The sequence below is a fragment of the Corvus cornix genome, chromosome 22, assembly GCF_000738735.6.
Source record: "Corvus cornix cornix isolate S_Up_H32 chromosome 22, ASM73873v5, whole genome shotgun sequence".
Taxonomy (NCBI): domain Eukaryota; kingdom Metazoa; phylum Chordata; class Aves; order Passeriformes; family Corvidae; genus Corvus; species Corvus cornix.
Genome location: NC_046351.1, coordinates 765,743 through 780,945, shown reverse-complemented (window position 1 = coordinate 780,945; position 15,203 = coordinate 765,743). Strand labels below are relative to the sequence as shown.

General features: G+C 56.0%; 1 long non-coding RNA gene across 1 annotated transcript; it reads left to right on the top strand.

The window, feature by feature from the left end:
* The first annotated feature begins 633 nt into the window (after nt 1-633).
* Nucleotides 634-9,684, top strand: LOC109145830. The gene is made up of 3 exons (XR_002047494.2): nt 634-1,074; nt 1,897-2,154; nt 8,802-9,684. It is a non-coding gene; the product is annotated as an uncharacterized LOC109145830 (long non-coding RNA).
* The last annotated feature ends 5,519 nt before the right edge of the window (nt 9,685-15,203 follow it).

The following is a 15,203-nucleotide window of genomic DNA, read 5'->3' as shown; positions in this document are numbered from 1 at the left end:
GAGGCCAGTGCAGGGCAGCTCCAGGGCCCAGCGGCAGCTCCAGGGTCCAGCAGCACCTGGTGTTGCCTCATTCCCTCTCCAGGAAGGATGGCAAGAGCTGTGCTCCACCACAAGGCTGGATTTGGGAGAAGAGGTCGGGAAGAAGGAATCCCAACGGAGCAGCCAGCCCTCTGGCATTGCCCAGGGTGGGTTTGGCATCGTCCCTGGCAGACCTGCCGGTGCTCTGCTGCAGGGCCGGGGCACAGTAAACGCCGGACTGAGCCGCCACCGCAGCTCCTGCGGTGCAGCTCCTGTTTGCCCGGATAATGGTCGGGCATTGAGCGGATCCAGGGGTTTAACCTCTTCCAAAATGTTTGTTAACCGGATTTATCCGGTGGCTCGGCGTCAGCAGAGCACGGGCAGGCTGCTGGAGCAGGGCAGGAAGCGAGGCCGGAGTGTCTCCATTTGTCTGGGAACGCGGTGCCGCTGTCCGGGCTGGTGCCCGCAGAGCCCCACCCTCCCCGGGGAGGGCACGGACGTGTCTGGGCAGGGTCCCAGACATTCCTGGGAGACGCGCACCTGAGTTCTGGGAGTTCCCAAGGCAATTAGCATCTCTGTGCTAACCGTGGTTTCTCCTCTGTCTAGGCAGCTCCTCCATCAAGGTGTGGATCTGCCGTGTCTGGGCGCTGGCGGTGACGCTCGGGGAGTTTAATTAGAGCGTGGCTACGACAGCAGTGCTTGTGCAGCCATCCCACCGGCCAGGTCGGGACCCTGCACTGCCTCAGTGCTTCCTCCCCTGGAGAAGAGATCTTGGGATACCTTCAGCGTGTGCAATGTTCCCGTTCCTGCCGCTAAATCAGACAGGGATTGCTGGTGTCAGGACCGGGCTGGACGCACCCCAGGACACCGCTCCAAGCACCATCCCAGCTCTCCAGACACCAGCCAGTGGTGCAGCAGCCTGGCCCCCATCACCGGCGAGCCAGTGGCACCTGGCAGAGACACCTTTCATGTCTCCAAGAGTGGAAGTCAGCACATGGATAATTACAAGGCAGCGCATCTCCGTGCCCTGTGACTAAGGCACCATGTAGAGCAAAGGTAGGAACAAACCACCAGAAGAGCAAATAAATAAAGAAGGCAGCTTTAATAATGGGGTAATTACCCAGCTTAAGTACACAATCATCTCGCATTTTGCTAAACTTTATGACACATGATGACAAGTTAATAAATGAGATGTCTTACCAGCAGTAAAACAGCTGTTACCAGCCACCTTGTATGTCTGGGTAGCCCAGAGCAAAAAAACCCACCAAGCCAAATGAAAAGAAACTGGTTATTTCTGTTTGTGAAATAGCCCGGGTAATAAATCACCATTAATGATGCTGTCACTTATCAAAGGGAAAGCTCTTGTTGCAAAAGCCTTTGAAGTCATGGCACCTATAATTTCCTAACTATAAAAAGGTACCTTTGTGTGTGTGTCATACCTGGAACCGGCGGCAACCAGGAGGTGCCAGGAGTTCAGCACCGCCCAGCCCCAGACGAGCGCGGCAGTGAGGAGGGGGTGCCCGGGCTCGGGCTGGGCTGCACAGGCCGTCATGAAGCCCCAGATCTGGCAGGGATCGATTAGTGATGGTTTAAAGGTGGTTTTCCTCTCCTCCCTGCACCTAATAGCTTGTTTGCCCAGGAATATTAGGGTGGTTAATTCATATTAATTAACAGGGATCCAATGTGGTTAAAATAATCAACTTGACATCTGCAGTGGCAGGATGGGCTGGGAGCAGGACTCAGAACTGCTGGCAGAGCGGAGCCCCCTCACTGCCCCGGCCCTCACTGAGCCTCGCGGGGCAGCCCGGCCCTCCTGCCCTCCCATCCTCATGGGGAAGCACAAACTGTATTAATGGTGGCACAATTATCACATTTCAGTGAGAATCTTCACCCGCAGTGTGTCCTGGAGACACAGCAGCAGCATCTGCCGGGCTCCAGCTCCGCTCTCCTCCTGCCCCAGCCCTTCACTGCACAACTGCTGAGCCCGGGGACGAGTCGGGGCGACGGTGACAAATGCGGCCCTGAAGAGGAGCAGTCTGGCTGTCACTCGAGATTAAGTCCTCTGTCACCAGAGAGCAGGAGGTACCAGGTGCTTGAGCTCAAGGAACCTCTCCCTCAGGGGTGAGGAAGCAGCAGGTAACGGGAGGCACGAGCACGGGTGACAATCCTGTGTGTGTGTTCAGGAGCACAGAGGGGCCGTGGGGACACTCGGGACTCTGTCCAAGGGTGCAGAGAGGTGGTGCAGAGCAGGGCAGCCCCACTCCCCCCCACCTTGATGCTCTCACAGACGGGGAAATGGGTTTCATGGGAAGATCTCACCGACCTCAAAGCCGCCAAAGCTGAGCTCGCCCCAGCATTGTGTACAACAGCCTCCAGCCAAGCCCAGCCGATGGAGGGTGAGGTACATCCATGGGTTTGAATGCCCCAGGGTTTTTTGGCATTGCCAGGGCCCGCCAAGCAAAGTGGGGCAAGCCCTCGGGAGGGGCAGGGTCACAGCACAGCCCTGCCCTCGGTACCTCCGGCACATCCCCTGAACAAAGAGGGGAGGGTTCTGCTCCCCACCACATCCATCTCTTGAGCAGGAATGTGTTTCTTTTCTGGAGACCTAAGGAGGGTTTTTTTCCTCCTCCTTGACTACTAAATGAGGCAGTTCCTATGTAGCTTTGTCATTTCTCTCCTGCTGAAGACACTTTCTTTTCTTCTCATCTGAGCGGCAGGCACCTCACCCGCCTCATAAGCATCTGCTGCAAGAAGTCTTCACCTGTCACCTCTTCCCAACTGACTTGAGAAAACAGGATAGGAAAGCTATAAATAATTAAGGCCCATCCAACACAGGTGCAGCACTAAATATCAAACCTGCCTGAGCATCTCCAACACTCCCTTGATAGCCAAGGGGAAACTAACCTAGTTTGGAAATAGGAGGAGAAGAGAGGCAGGAGCCACGTGTTAAAATTGTGGCCAAACTGGTTTCAGCCCTTGTCAAGGACTCCTGACCCAGGAATAACCCACTTGTGCTGGCGCAGTGTGGTGCACTGGGCCAAAGGTTCACATCATCATCCCAAAACACCTGGACAAGGCATCCAGGAGAGAAGAGGGCAGCCCAGGGGAGACAGCCTGCCCTTTCCCCTTGTGTTTGTGGGGAGAGAGGAACCTTGTGCCTCCCTGTCGCTTGTCCCTATTAACATGCACGATTCCCCAAGCCGATCCTGCAGCCGTCTCCGAGCTTGTAAGAAGTTAACATCAAAGCCGTGGAAGGGAGGGAATGGCAAGTGCTGGTGAGAGATGTCACATTAGTGTCTGGCTCTCCCAGAGCTGCTGCATTTAAATTTTGTTCATCAAGGCTTCGACTCCGTGGCCCTGCTTCAGGGAGGGAGGAGAGGCCACATACAGAGAACTCTGCTCCTGCACCGGGAGCAGCTTCGGGGCAGCCCTGGGATGGTCCAGCCCTGAGAGAGCTGCAGGGAGAGCAGCAGTGCCCAGCCGGGGCTCCTGGGCGCCTCGGAGGCTGTAAATCTGCTGCCATCAGGGCATGACGAGGCTGAGGGCGAGATAGAAACTTCCCCTTTGGGCACTTCTGTAATTGTTGGTGAGGGCAGCAGCTCAGCAGAGCGTGATTACAGTCCCAAGTGAGCAACCAGGGAGATAATTAACTTTTGGAACAACTTACCTGTGAGACGAAGTATCCATCACTCAAAGACTTTACGGAGCAACCGATACCCTGCTGAAAGCTCCTGGAGGTGACCCCGCAGCCCAACCAGTGGGAAATATCCCCCTGGGACTGGAAAACGCTGATTTACCTGAATCTAAACGATCTGCAGGAATACTCCTGGCTCCGACTGGCAACAAAAGATAGGCGAGCTGCATAATGTGCTGTCAGCCTGCCCGGGCCTGGGGACAGCAGGGTCACCCCGAGCCAGCGGTTGGGCACACTCTGCTCCCCATCCCGGGTGCCACTCCCGCTGCCTGGGAAGTGGCATTTCAGCTCTCCCACCATTCCAGCTTCCCACAGGGCTTTCTCCACCCACACACACGCATGCCTGATATTTTATTTATTTTTTATGTTTGATTTTACCCTGGTTCAGGTTGAAATAATGAGCATTTTGGGGGCAGAGTGTGCTGGGAAGAGCTGGGACGTCTCCTGTCGCTTCTGAATCCTGGGAGCTTGGAGGCAGCCTGGATTGGTGGGATTTGTCTCCCCATGTGTGCCAAGCACCGAACCAGTAACGTTCTGCCCCGGGATGAAATGCCCATGTCCATCTGTGTCTTGGTGAGCGAGGCCCAGCAGAGGGGCAGGAGGAGGCAAAGCACCCCAAAAACATTTCCAAGTTCTACTGCAAAACTGTCCCAAGAAACGAGCTCGGGGCTCTCCCCACACCCAGAGGCCTTCTCCAATTGCCTTCTCCAATCGCTGGTCTGTGCAGGAAGGTGACCCCAGCCTGAGCCCCCTGCCCTGCCCGCGGGGACCCTCAGCTGCCCAGGGAGCTGCTTTTATTTGGGCTCCATGGCACAGCCCCGGGAGATTTACGGCCGGAGCTCCTTTGATGTGGGCCCCTGATAAGCGTCAGGAATATTTTCGTTTCATGACAATGTCAGCTCGTGGCTCTGACTGGGGGGGTTTATGGGCAGAGATGTTTCCTGCAGCTATTGAGGCTGCCACATTCCTCGGGCAGGCCAGCCAGTAAAAGAGAATCGTAAAACCCCCTCTGGAAGGGTTTATAAACAGAGGGAAGCTTCTCCTTTAAGGGAGAGGAGCGGGGAGTATTTCCATTTCAATCAGGGGCGTCTCTGGAACCAGACCACAGCCGGGGCTGCAGAATTTGTCAGGGGATTAGCTCAGGAACAGAGCAAGTGCAGGGTTTTTCCCCTTCGCACTCACTCGCCTGTTATTCCAAATTAGGCTCTTGGTGCTGGGCTTGGAGGAGGGTAATGAAAACCAGAAGGGAGCTGGGAGAGCCTGGCTGGGGAACAGGGACAGGCGCTGGAGGGGCCCAGGTGTGCGCAGGGCAGCCGGACACCCCTCGGGCCCTGCTGCTGGTGGGGTCTGGCACACGAGAAGGACACTGTGACTCAGCTCCTCTCCTTCCCTCCTCGCTCCACTGGGAGCTCCTGATGGCAGGAGAAGCCTCCACCGCGGGCATTCACGACGGGACGGCTGTGGGGTCCCCACATCACCCCCACCGAGCGGGGTCCCGCCTGCGGGGAAGCTGCTGTGCCCCGGCGTTCCCCCCGCCGCAACCTCTGCTCCCTGTCAGCTGCTCCCGTGATTTATTGGAGGTTTCGGCTCAAATCTGTAAGGCAAAACCACCGAGCACATTTCCTCCTCCTCGCGGTTCCGCCCCCGCGCCGCCGCAGCGCACACCTGGTACAAACAACCATAAAAACACGTCTGCAGCGCGGGGCTGGGGCCAGCAACGCCGCCGGGTACCCCAGGGTGACAGGGAACAGGGCTGCATCAGGCCTCATGCAGCCTCCAAAGCTGAGTTCCAGTTTCCCAAGGGTTTGGGGGATGTATTTTGGGGCAGAAATAGGGATCCCTTCGTCACGCACCCCTCCTGGATATCCTAGGGAGCTGTTTTCCTCCAAAGGTGATAATCCCAGGGCTGAGTTCTGGGCTTTAAAGACAAATGATTAATGCCGGAGAGGTTTGAACTGGGAGATTTATGCAGTGATGGTTTTCCTGAGCTTCTCTGAAGTACCACGGGGTGAAGGCAGTGGGAGTATCAATCTTTGGAGGCAGCAAGAGCCCCTTGGCCAGGTGGTCGGGGAGAAGGAGAGCAGCAGCTGCAGGAGTGCAGGTCACCCACCGAGAAAGGGACTGGGCCCCATCCTGGAAGCACTGGAAGCTTCACCCCTCCATGCCCTTGCTCTGGAGGCTCTTCCAGAACCTCTCTCTCCTTATGATCTTCAGCTTTCTTGTCATTTCCAGCCTAAATCTTCTTCATGGCTAATTTATCCCCTTCGTCCTTGTGCCAGCACTGTCCTTTAACTTAAACAGCTCATCCCGTGCCTGTTGTTTACCCCATGTGTTTATAGGAGCCATCAGTTCCCTGCTCGGCCTCTGCACTCGTGGATAAACAACCTGAGCTTGGATGGTTTGCAGTTGCTCTTCCCTGGCACCGGCAGCTGCTGTCCTGCCACCTCCAACCCCACTGCCCCCAGCCCAACAAGCCCCCATCCCTGCATCCTCTGGGACCTCCAGCCCTCATCCCTGCAGCTCCAGCAGCAAGAGGAGACAGGTTTAGGGTGGGAAGGACACCTAGCAGGGCAGTGTGCCAGCTCCTGCCAGCACCAGCATGAACCCCGGCACAAAGGCCGGCACAAGGAGGAGATGGGACGCTCTGTGCTCAGAGCTTGGGAAGTTTCTTGGCTCCCCAGCAGCAGGGCAGGACAAACAGGTTTGGTGGGTGGCATGGAAAAGAAGGGAAGGTTGGCCCAGCGCGCTGTGCCGGGATAAAAGAATCCCAGCCCAGCACTGGGGCAATCGCCAGCCATCCTCTCCTCTGTCCCCAGAGATGCCCCCGGTGACATTACTTTCTACCAGGGCTTTCCATGACTCCCACGGCCACAGGAGCAGGACAAGGAGGGGCAGAGCTCCCAGCCCAGCCTCCTCCTGCTTTGGCCCATATTTCACAGGAGAGCAGACACCCATCGGCCGTGTCACGGCGCAAAAACCAAGAACTCAAAGCAATTTTAAATGAACTTTCAAAATGATGAACAAAGAGCCCTTGTCCGTGTTATACAGGAAATAAATCACACCAGAATGATAGTTGTAATTCCCAAAAGTACACAGAGAATTGATTTTGCGATGACATTTATCATGATAAACCGGTACGGCAGCATACAGGCACATCTTAAGCTGCAGCTGGGTGACTCCCTCCCATTTATCACCTGTCCCATCTTCGCCAGCCACATTTGCACAGTTGCACAAGTGATGATTGCTGCTCAGGACAGCAGTCCTGGGCCGGTTTCAGCTCACCCTGCACAAGGCCAGGGCTGGCTTCAGCTCTCGCCCTGCGCTGACTCGGGCCTGGCCTCAGTGGGAGCAGGGCAGAGAGGCACTGCCAAGCTCCTGAGCCATGGAAACTCTGCCTGGGTGGACACGAGGCACCTTGGAATTGCAGATCAAAAACCAGGTTGAGTCTGAGTTGGTTTAAGCCGCCCTCCAGCCCCGGGCACTGGAGAAACCTCCCTGGGTGAAGCTCCTGGAGCAGCTGATCTGGACGTGGGGCGAGGGGCTGGAGGGTCCTGCTGTGCCAGGAGCAGGGATGTGCCAGGTCCTTCCTGGCAGAGTTGGTGAGTGAGGATGCCAGAGTGCCCCTATTGCAGCAGGCAGGGCTGTGCCCTCCGGAGATCACAGAATCATGGATTCATTCATGTTGGAAAAGCTCTCTAAGATCATCAAGTCCAGCCGCTAACGTCACACTGCCACCTTCACCACTAATCCCTGTCCCCAGGTGCCACACCCACGCGTTTTTTGAACGCTCCCAGGGATGGTGACACCACCACTGCCTTCCGCAGCCTGTTCCAGTGCTAACCACCCTTTCCATGAAGAAATTTTTCCTAATATCCAACTCACATCAGCTGGGCTGATCCCAGTGTGAAACTGCCTTGGTTTGGCTTTGGCTCTGCCCAGGAAACCCCCGAGGAATGTGCTGCTGGGGGAGCACAGCCAGTGCCAGGCCCCAGGCACCCCAAAAGAGAGCTGGAGGTGCAGCTGGGCTTCATAATGAAAGCCAAAACCCTTCCCAAAAGCAGGGACATTGCCCCAGAAAGGAAACCAGCTCGATTAGGGTAACGCTGGATCCTCAGTCAGCTTTTTAAGTTCTCAGGGCCGTGTATCTCCCTTTGTCAGAGCCTCGCCAGCCTCCCCCGCTCACCTTTATTTGTCTTGCTGCTGTTGCAGCGAAAATGTATTGGCTTTGCAGTTAGTGATTACACGTCATCACATGCCCAATTTATAACCCCATACCCCAAAGAACAGATGTAATAAAGCCAGGGCAGGAAACAGGGATGTTATAAAGCCGAGCAGCCAGCACAGAGCTCCTCGTCTGTGTGCAGGGAACAAAATATTACAGACCTGCTTTGGGGAGGGGGGAAAGGAGGGGGAAGGGAGCTGCTGTGCCAGGGATGGAGCAGTGTCTGTGTCCCACAGGGATGGGAGGGCCGGGGGGGTTCAGGCCAAAAGCTGCTGCCTGGGCAGGAGGTTGTGGGTGGGTTTGAGGGGTCACAGGATCCAGGTCTGGCTGGGGAGAGTGGGCACAGCTCAGCCTCTGACCATACGAGTGTTTCTTCCAGAGCAAAGTCAGCATTTCCTTGGTGTTCGTGCTGCACTGAGCCCTTGGCCCTCCTCTCCGAGGGGAGGAAAGGAGAGGAGGGCTGTTATCTCCAAAACCTTTGGACCCCCTGAAGCCCCCCGAGCCCTGAGCTGTTGTGCCAGAAGATGCTCGCCAAGAAGACTCGCCCAAAGCAAAGATTTCTCCTCTGTTACTGGCGGGCCGGGGAGATGCGAAGCCTCGCAGGGGGCAGGATAATCACGGGCAGAGATAGAGGCAGCGCGGCCCCGGGGCTGATAACCGCGGCAGCGCTGGGTGGGGGCTCCCCCGTCCCCCGAAGGCGACCGCGGAGATCAACTCGCCTCATTATCGGAAAGTTTTTGTTTAATAACCCAGGGTAATAAAATGCGCCTCTGGAGGGCTTTGCCCAGATAAAGGAATGTTTGTGGTGATAAAGAGTTTTGAATTTAGCTGCCACAAAGAACGTATTAAAACCCTTTGTTCCCCCAGGCTCTGCGGGTGACCTTGGCCGTGACTGTGGCGCAGCTGGGCCAGGATGGCTGGACAGAGAGCTTGGAGTCCAGCTGGAAGGACTCCAGGATTTCCCTGGAGGTCCCAAGGAGCTGGGGTCGGTTGGTGGTGACAGCAGGATGCAGGTGAGCATTTTCCAGGCCGATGCGATTTTCCAGCAATGGCAGAGCCAGAGCTTTGGGAAAGGACTGCAGAAATCCCGTATGCCCTAAAACTGGGTGCGCCAGAGCCTGGAGCGCTGGAGATACCAAAGGGCAGGAGCAGAGCCTCATCCAGGGTCCAAAACCAGAGCCTGGCTGCTGTTAGAAAAGAAGAAAAAGAAAAAAGGAGTGAACAGCAACAACAAAAAGTCTGATCCCAGATTGTAGATGTAGTTTGGAAACCGATGTTATGCAAATGAGTTCACTTCGAAAGCTAATCACTTTGAAAGGTCAAAACTTACAGTCATAATCGGACTAAACAAAAAGCTAATTAGAGGTCTTTTGTGTGCCTAAATGAGGCCGGGGAGTTCCCCCTGCTCCCAGGGGTGAGGGGTGCTCAGGAGGGCCCTTGGCAGGATTAGTTCTTCGCGAGGTATTTGCTGGTGAAAGCCTCTCGCCGAGTGAATGGAAATAATGACCCGGGAGCGGCCGCGGAGCGGAGCCGTGGGTTGGAGCCACATCAAACTGAAGGATAAACCGAGGGTGGCCGGGGCTGGAGCGTGGTGCTCGCGGGGTGCAGCTGGCACGGGAATGACGGTGCTCCACCCTCAGCGCCATGCTGAGCTCCATCCTCAGCACCGTCCTCAGCTCCATCCTCAGCGCCATGCTCAGCTCCATCCCCCGTTCCATCCCCCGTTCCATCCCAGCTCCATCCCCCGTTCCATCCCCAGTTCCATCCCCAGCTCCATCCCCAGTTCCATCCTCACCTCCATCCCCCGTTCCATCCCCAGCTCCATCCCCAGTTACATCCGCCATTCCATCCCCCGTTCCATCCCCAGCTCCATCCCCAGTTCCATCCTCACCTCCATCCCCCGCTCCATCCCCAGCTCCATCCCCAGTTCCATCCCCCGTTCCATCCCCAGTTCCATCCCCAGTTCCATCCTCACCTCCATCCCCAGTTCCATCCCCAGTTCCATCCCCAGCTCCATTCCCAGTTCCATCCCCAGCTCCATTCCCAGTTCCATCACCAGTTCCATCCCCAGCTCCATCCCCAGCTCCATCCCCAGCTCCATCCCCAGCTCCATCCCCAGCTCCATCCCCAGTTCCATCCTCACCTCCATCCCCCGTTCCATCCCCCGTTCCATCCCCAGTTCCATCCCCAGCTCCATCCCCAGTTCCATCCCCAGTTCCATCCTCACCTCCATCCCCCGTTCCATCCCCAGCTCCATCCCCACCTCCATCCCCCGTTCCATCCCCAGTTCCATCCCCAGTTCCATCCTCACCTCCATCCCCCGTTCCATCCCCAGCTCCATTCCCAGTTCCATCCCCAGTTCCATTCCCAGCTCCATCCCCAGCTCCATCCTCAGCTCCATCCTCAGCTCCATCCCCAGCTCTATCCCCAGTTCCATTCCCAGCTCCATCCTCAGCTCCATCCCCAGCTTCATCCCCAGCTCCATCCCCAGTTCCATCCCCAGCTCCATCCCCGGTTCCATCCTCACCTCCATCCCCAGTTCCATCCCCAGTTCCATCCCCAGTTCCATCCCCAGCTTCATCCCCAGCTCCATCCCCAGTTCCATCCCCAGCTCCATCCCCAGCTCCATCCCCAGCTCCATCCCCAGCTCCATCCCCAGCTCCATCACCAGCTCCATCCTCAGCTTCATCCCCAGCTCCATCCCCAGCTCCATCCCCAGTTCCATCCCCAGCTCCATCCCCAGCTCCATCCCCAGTTCCATCCCCAGTTCCATCCCCAGCTCCATCACCAGCTCCATCCCCAGCTCCATCCCCAGCTCCATCCTCCCTTCCCCACCTCTCGGTGCTGTTTGGTGCCAGGGTGAGGCTCAGTTCCAGGACTCCACACCCATCACAGGTTTGGTCCCTGGGCTCTGCCGGTCCCGGGAGCACCGCACCGGCCCTGGTGCTGCCCCACGGGAGCCCCTGGCCCTCCCAGTGCCTTTTGATGCTTCCCCAGGAGCAGCCCCCGGGCTCGCCCCGGCTGTCAGCGGCACCGTCACTCCAGCTGGAGTCCTGTTGCCAAGATATGGATTTGGTTTTAATAACAGTTAGTGCAAACATTGTAAATTTACTGCTGCTAGAGAGAGTTTTTGAAAATGTCCAACTCTGGCCATATTTTTTCACTCGCTCCAGCTGTTTGTGCTCTGCTCATACCTGACGTGCTGCTTTGAAATAGCAATCACTGTATTTATAAGAAGGGAAGGACTCATAAATATGTCAGGAGTGGAATATACAACGCCATATTTCACCATTTTCTATTTTAAAATTGTGAGTTATGGCTACAGAAATGTGGTCCCATTAAAGGTGATATGATGTATTTTGTGTCTTGTTCAGGAGCCCATCCATCACCCAGACAATAAAGAAAACCGCACTTACTTTTTTTCCCCTGTCGTCTGTAATTTATGATGCCCAAAAAGCTGTAACCTTTTGGCAGGCTTTGCAGAAACTGCTGCACTGTTAGCAACTAAATAACCTTTTATAAGGTTTTAAATGTGTTGCTACAGTCTCAATGCACTTGCTGTATCGATCCAGAAGATCCTGCAAAAAAGGGGAAAGGAACATGATCTATAACAGGATCGATAACGGTGTATAGATCGTTGAAAGATGCTTCTAATGATTTTTGCCAGCCATCATCTTTCAACGTGCTGCTCCCCATCTTTGGGGCTTCAGTCTCTGCTCAAATTAATTAACCTCGCTCAGCCTGGCTGTGCCAGGGCTCCAGACAGGGCCAGGGAGGATGCACCATGCTCCCAGCCTGGTCAGTCAGAGAGGGTGGTGACAATGGGTGTCCCTGGCAGGGAACCGACCCCAAACCCAACTGCAGGCCCCAGTCCCTCCTCAGAGGATGGGGAGGATGGGAAGGTGGGATGTGCAGGAGAAGCTCTCCCACAGCTCCCACTGCCCCTCCCCACTTTAAGGACGGATATTTCTGGTTTTTCCCCTGGCAAAACACCGTCCCTTCATGGGAAGCATCCATCCGCCTTCGGGCATCAGAACCTCCGGAACGCCCCCAAACCTGGGGACACCCCGGACCCAGGGCCCGCTGGCATGTGCCGGCTGCCAATGCTCTGGCTGGTGGGTGCAGAACTCAATCATTAATCCTCATCCCAGCTTTAAAAGTGCTGAGTGGAAAGCAATTCCATGGAGAAGTCGCTGTGTGCAGAGGGGGATTTAATGGAAAATCAAAGGGGAGGGAACAGAGGCAGGAGGGGCATGGCCGGGCTCCGGAGAGCCCAGCAGAGCTTCCCTCCCGCCCGGCCACCTCGCTCTGTCATTGCTGTTTCCCCCCAAAGCAGCCACCAAATCATTATTAACGTTATAAATAAAATGAGAGGGCAAGTTATTAAATGTAAAATATGTGGAGTCCTCCTCGAACTCACTGCGTAGTTCATAAATATGATGGCTTAATTTCATCTGTAATCCGAGCGGCTGATGAAGCATTACACAGCTCCCTGTTAATTGAAGTTGTTAACAAAGCTGAAGAGGGAGATTATTATGTATAGACTTTTATCCTTCAGGGGTATCATCATAACAGATCATAAATGGAAATGAATTCATCGCTCCCACATGCCATCGCCGCATCCCGGCACACAGTTTAATGCCAGGCGGGTGGCCAGTGCAGCGGTGGGGATGGGATACAGGATGGATCCCACCTGGGAGGGTCCCCTGTCCCATTCCACAGCCCCAGCACTGAACCCCAAGCCCGGGGCAGCCTGGCCGAGGCCCTGGCTCTCCTCGCAGCACCTTCGGTATGAGATTCCTGGAGCCCAGCTGTCGGTTTGCAGAGCCTTTGGAAGCCTTTGGCTGTGATGTGTGGTCATTGCCATCGGCTGGGGCGTGCCATTCCTCAGGGAAGATGGAAAATCCATTCCCTGGGCTGCTGCATCCCAGACAGAGCGCTCAGGTGCAGGAGGATCCTCTGAGCTCAGCCCAGTTATTTACTGTGGGGCACAAGGCAGCTCCTGCGAGGGCACCTGGGGCTCCATTTATTTCCCAGCTCCATGGACAAAGGGTCGTTACCATCCCAGACAGGAGCACCCATGTTTCCAGCACATTGCTCAAAGCAATATTTTTCTTTGGCCTCCAGCTGGCAATGGGTTGTTTGTTACATGGAGAAGTGGCTGCCTGGTGTTAGAAGTTGTCTGGGAGGAGAATCTCCCTTCCCGTGGCATTCCATGGTCGCTCCTTACACCCCACAGAGCCCTGGGAGATGTTTCCACAGCAAGTGGGTGCCCAGGCCCCCGAATCACCCTCTCCACAGCGAGGGGAGCTGGTCCAGCCAGGGGCTGCAGCCTGCATTTCGGGGCTGTGCTGCTTCCAGGTGGAGTTATGAAAACACACAACGGCGTTTCCTTCTCCTGGACCCCATCGGCTTTTTCCATCCAGCACATTATCCAGGAAATTCTCGTCTATACCTTAGAGGAGTTACTGTGATTATCTGGAACACATTACTTGCACACAGCAAATGCAAATTAATGTAGTCTTCACATTTCGCCGTGGCAATAAAGGGGAATGTTGACATCAGCCTGAAAGTAGAATTAACTTTTGCATGATGTGGTGTGAGCGCGAGGTGTTGAAACCCGCGGCCGAGACTTTCCAAGTCACAGTAAAGAACTGCTCTGGCAGCGTTTCCAGGAGCAGAGGTGAGCTGAGTGCTCTCTCTGTTCCAGCCTGGATTATTGCTTTGCCGGGCTTTCCAAACCCTGCCATTTTGTCTCGTTACCTCTAATGTGCTCCTTGCTTTATTGCAAGCTCATCTCCTTAGGAGGAGAGAGTTACAGCGCTGTCAGGCTCTGCTACTCTCCGATAAAGAGCCGGCTGCTCCCGGCAGCTCCGGCCTCCCCTCCCCAGCTAATCCCTCCAGCATCGCTGCTTTCATCGCGGCCTTGGGGACCCTCTGAACCAGAGCAGACAGGGCTGGAGGGTGGGATCCTGCCAGCCCCCTCGCAGCCCCTGCCCCTCCGGATCGGTGTTAACACCTTGTCCGCGGCGGCAGCGCCGCGTCACCGGAGCCCCTTAAATCACCGCTGAGGCTCAATAGGAAGGGACACGGCTAAGAGCTGTATCGATCCCTTCTGCAGTGCACGGGCTCCCAAATCCCACGGCCAGCAAAAAACCTGGCGTGGAGCATGGGCTGCTGCCCCGGGAAGGGTGTCCCTGGGCTTCTCAGGGCTGGTGGTGACCGTGGGTGCTTCGCGTCTGGGGGTTTCAGGAGGTGCCACGACCCAGGTACCCAGAGAGCAGCCACAGCAACCCCACCCGTGGGGGGCCAAGGGGAGGGGGCACGCAGAGCATCCCAGCACCTTTCCACGGGATGGGGGAGAGGTGCGAGCAGCTCTGGCTGCCCTGGGGGCTCACTGTGGCCCTTCGAGGGGTCAGCACCTCCCTCCCTGGCCGGGCTCCAGGACAATTCGGGCTGAGTGGGCTGTAAATGAGGAAGAAGGGAAAACAAATGATGCCAGCAGCAAGTGAAGGAAGTGTAGGAGCATTATGTAAAATATTAAATTTAATGCTATTCCACTTTCCATCTCAGTTATTAAATTAACTGAGAACTATGCTTGCACTTAAAAGATTCCTGTCATATTTTATGCACACGATGATCTCAGAGTAATTCGTGTTAGAAATATGTCATGTTAAATTACAGATACCAATAAACCTTACTTAAACTCAGCATTGATCATGTGTGGGAGATAAACTCCTCAGGGCCCGATCCCCCCGGCCGTGCACCCCCGGCACTTCTCCCCACACTGGGATGTGACAGTGGGTGACAGAGGGGGGAATTTCCTTTCTTCCCTCCCCACCAGCTCAAGCATCTCCCACCGCAGGGCTGGGGCCAGGCAGAGCCAGCAGGGCATGGCAGGGACACAGGGGACACGGTGGGGTTTATCTCCCAGGGAGAGCAGGTGTTGCTTGACGTGCTGGGAGAGCCGAGGGCGCCGGGTGGGTGTGCGGAACGGGTGAGGGGTGATGGCTCTCCCTGCCGAGGTGACACCACTTATCGGCAAAGATTTGGTGTCACCGTCTCAAACGTGGCACGGTGACACTGTCTCCTATGTGGTGTCACCTCTGCTGGCACTGGCCCATTGTCCCAGCTGCCCCCTCGGCACACGGGTGGAGGCAGCGATGGACGATGGCCGCAGCAGCCTCCATTTCTTTGCTGAGACACATAAAGCCCCTCTCCTCCTCCAGTGCTGAGTGTGCTGCTTTTAGGGGTGCCAGGATTGCACCC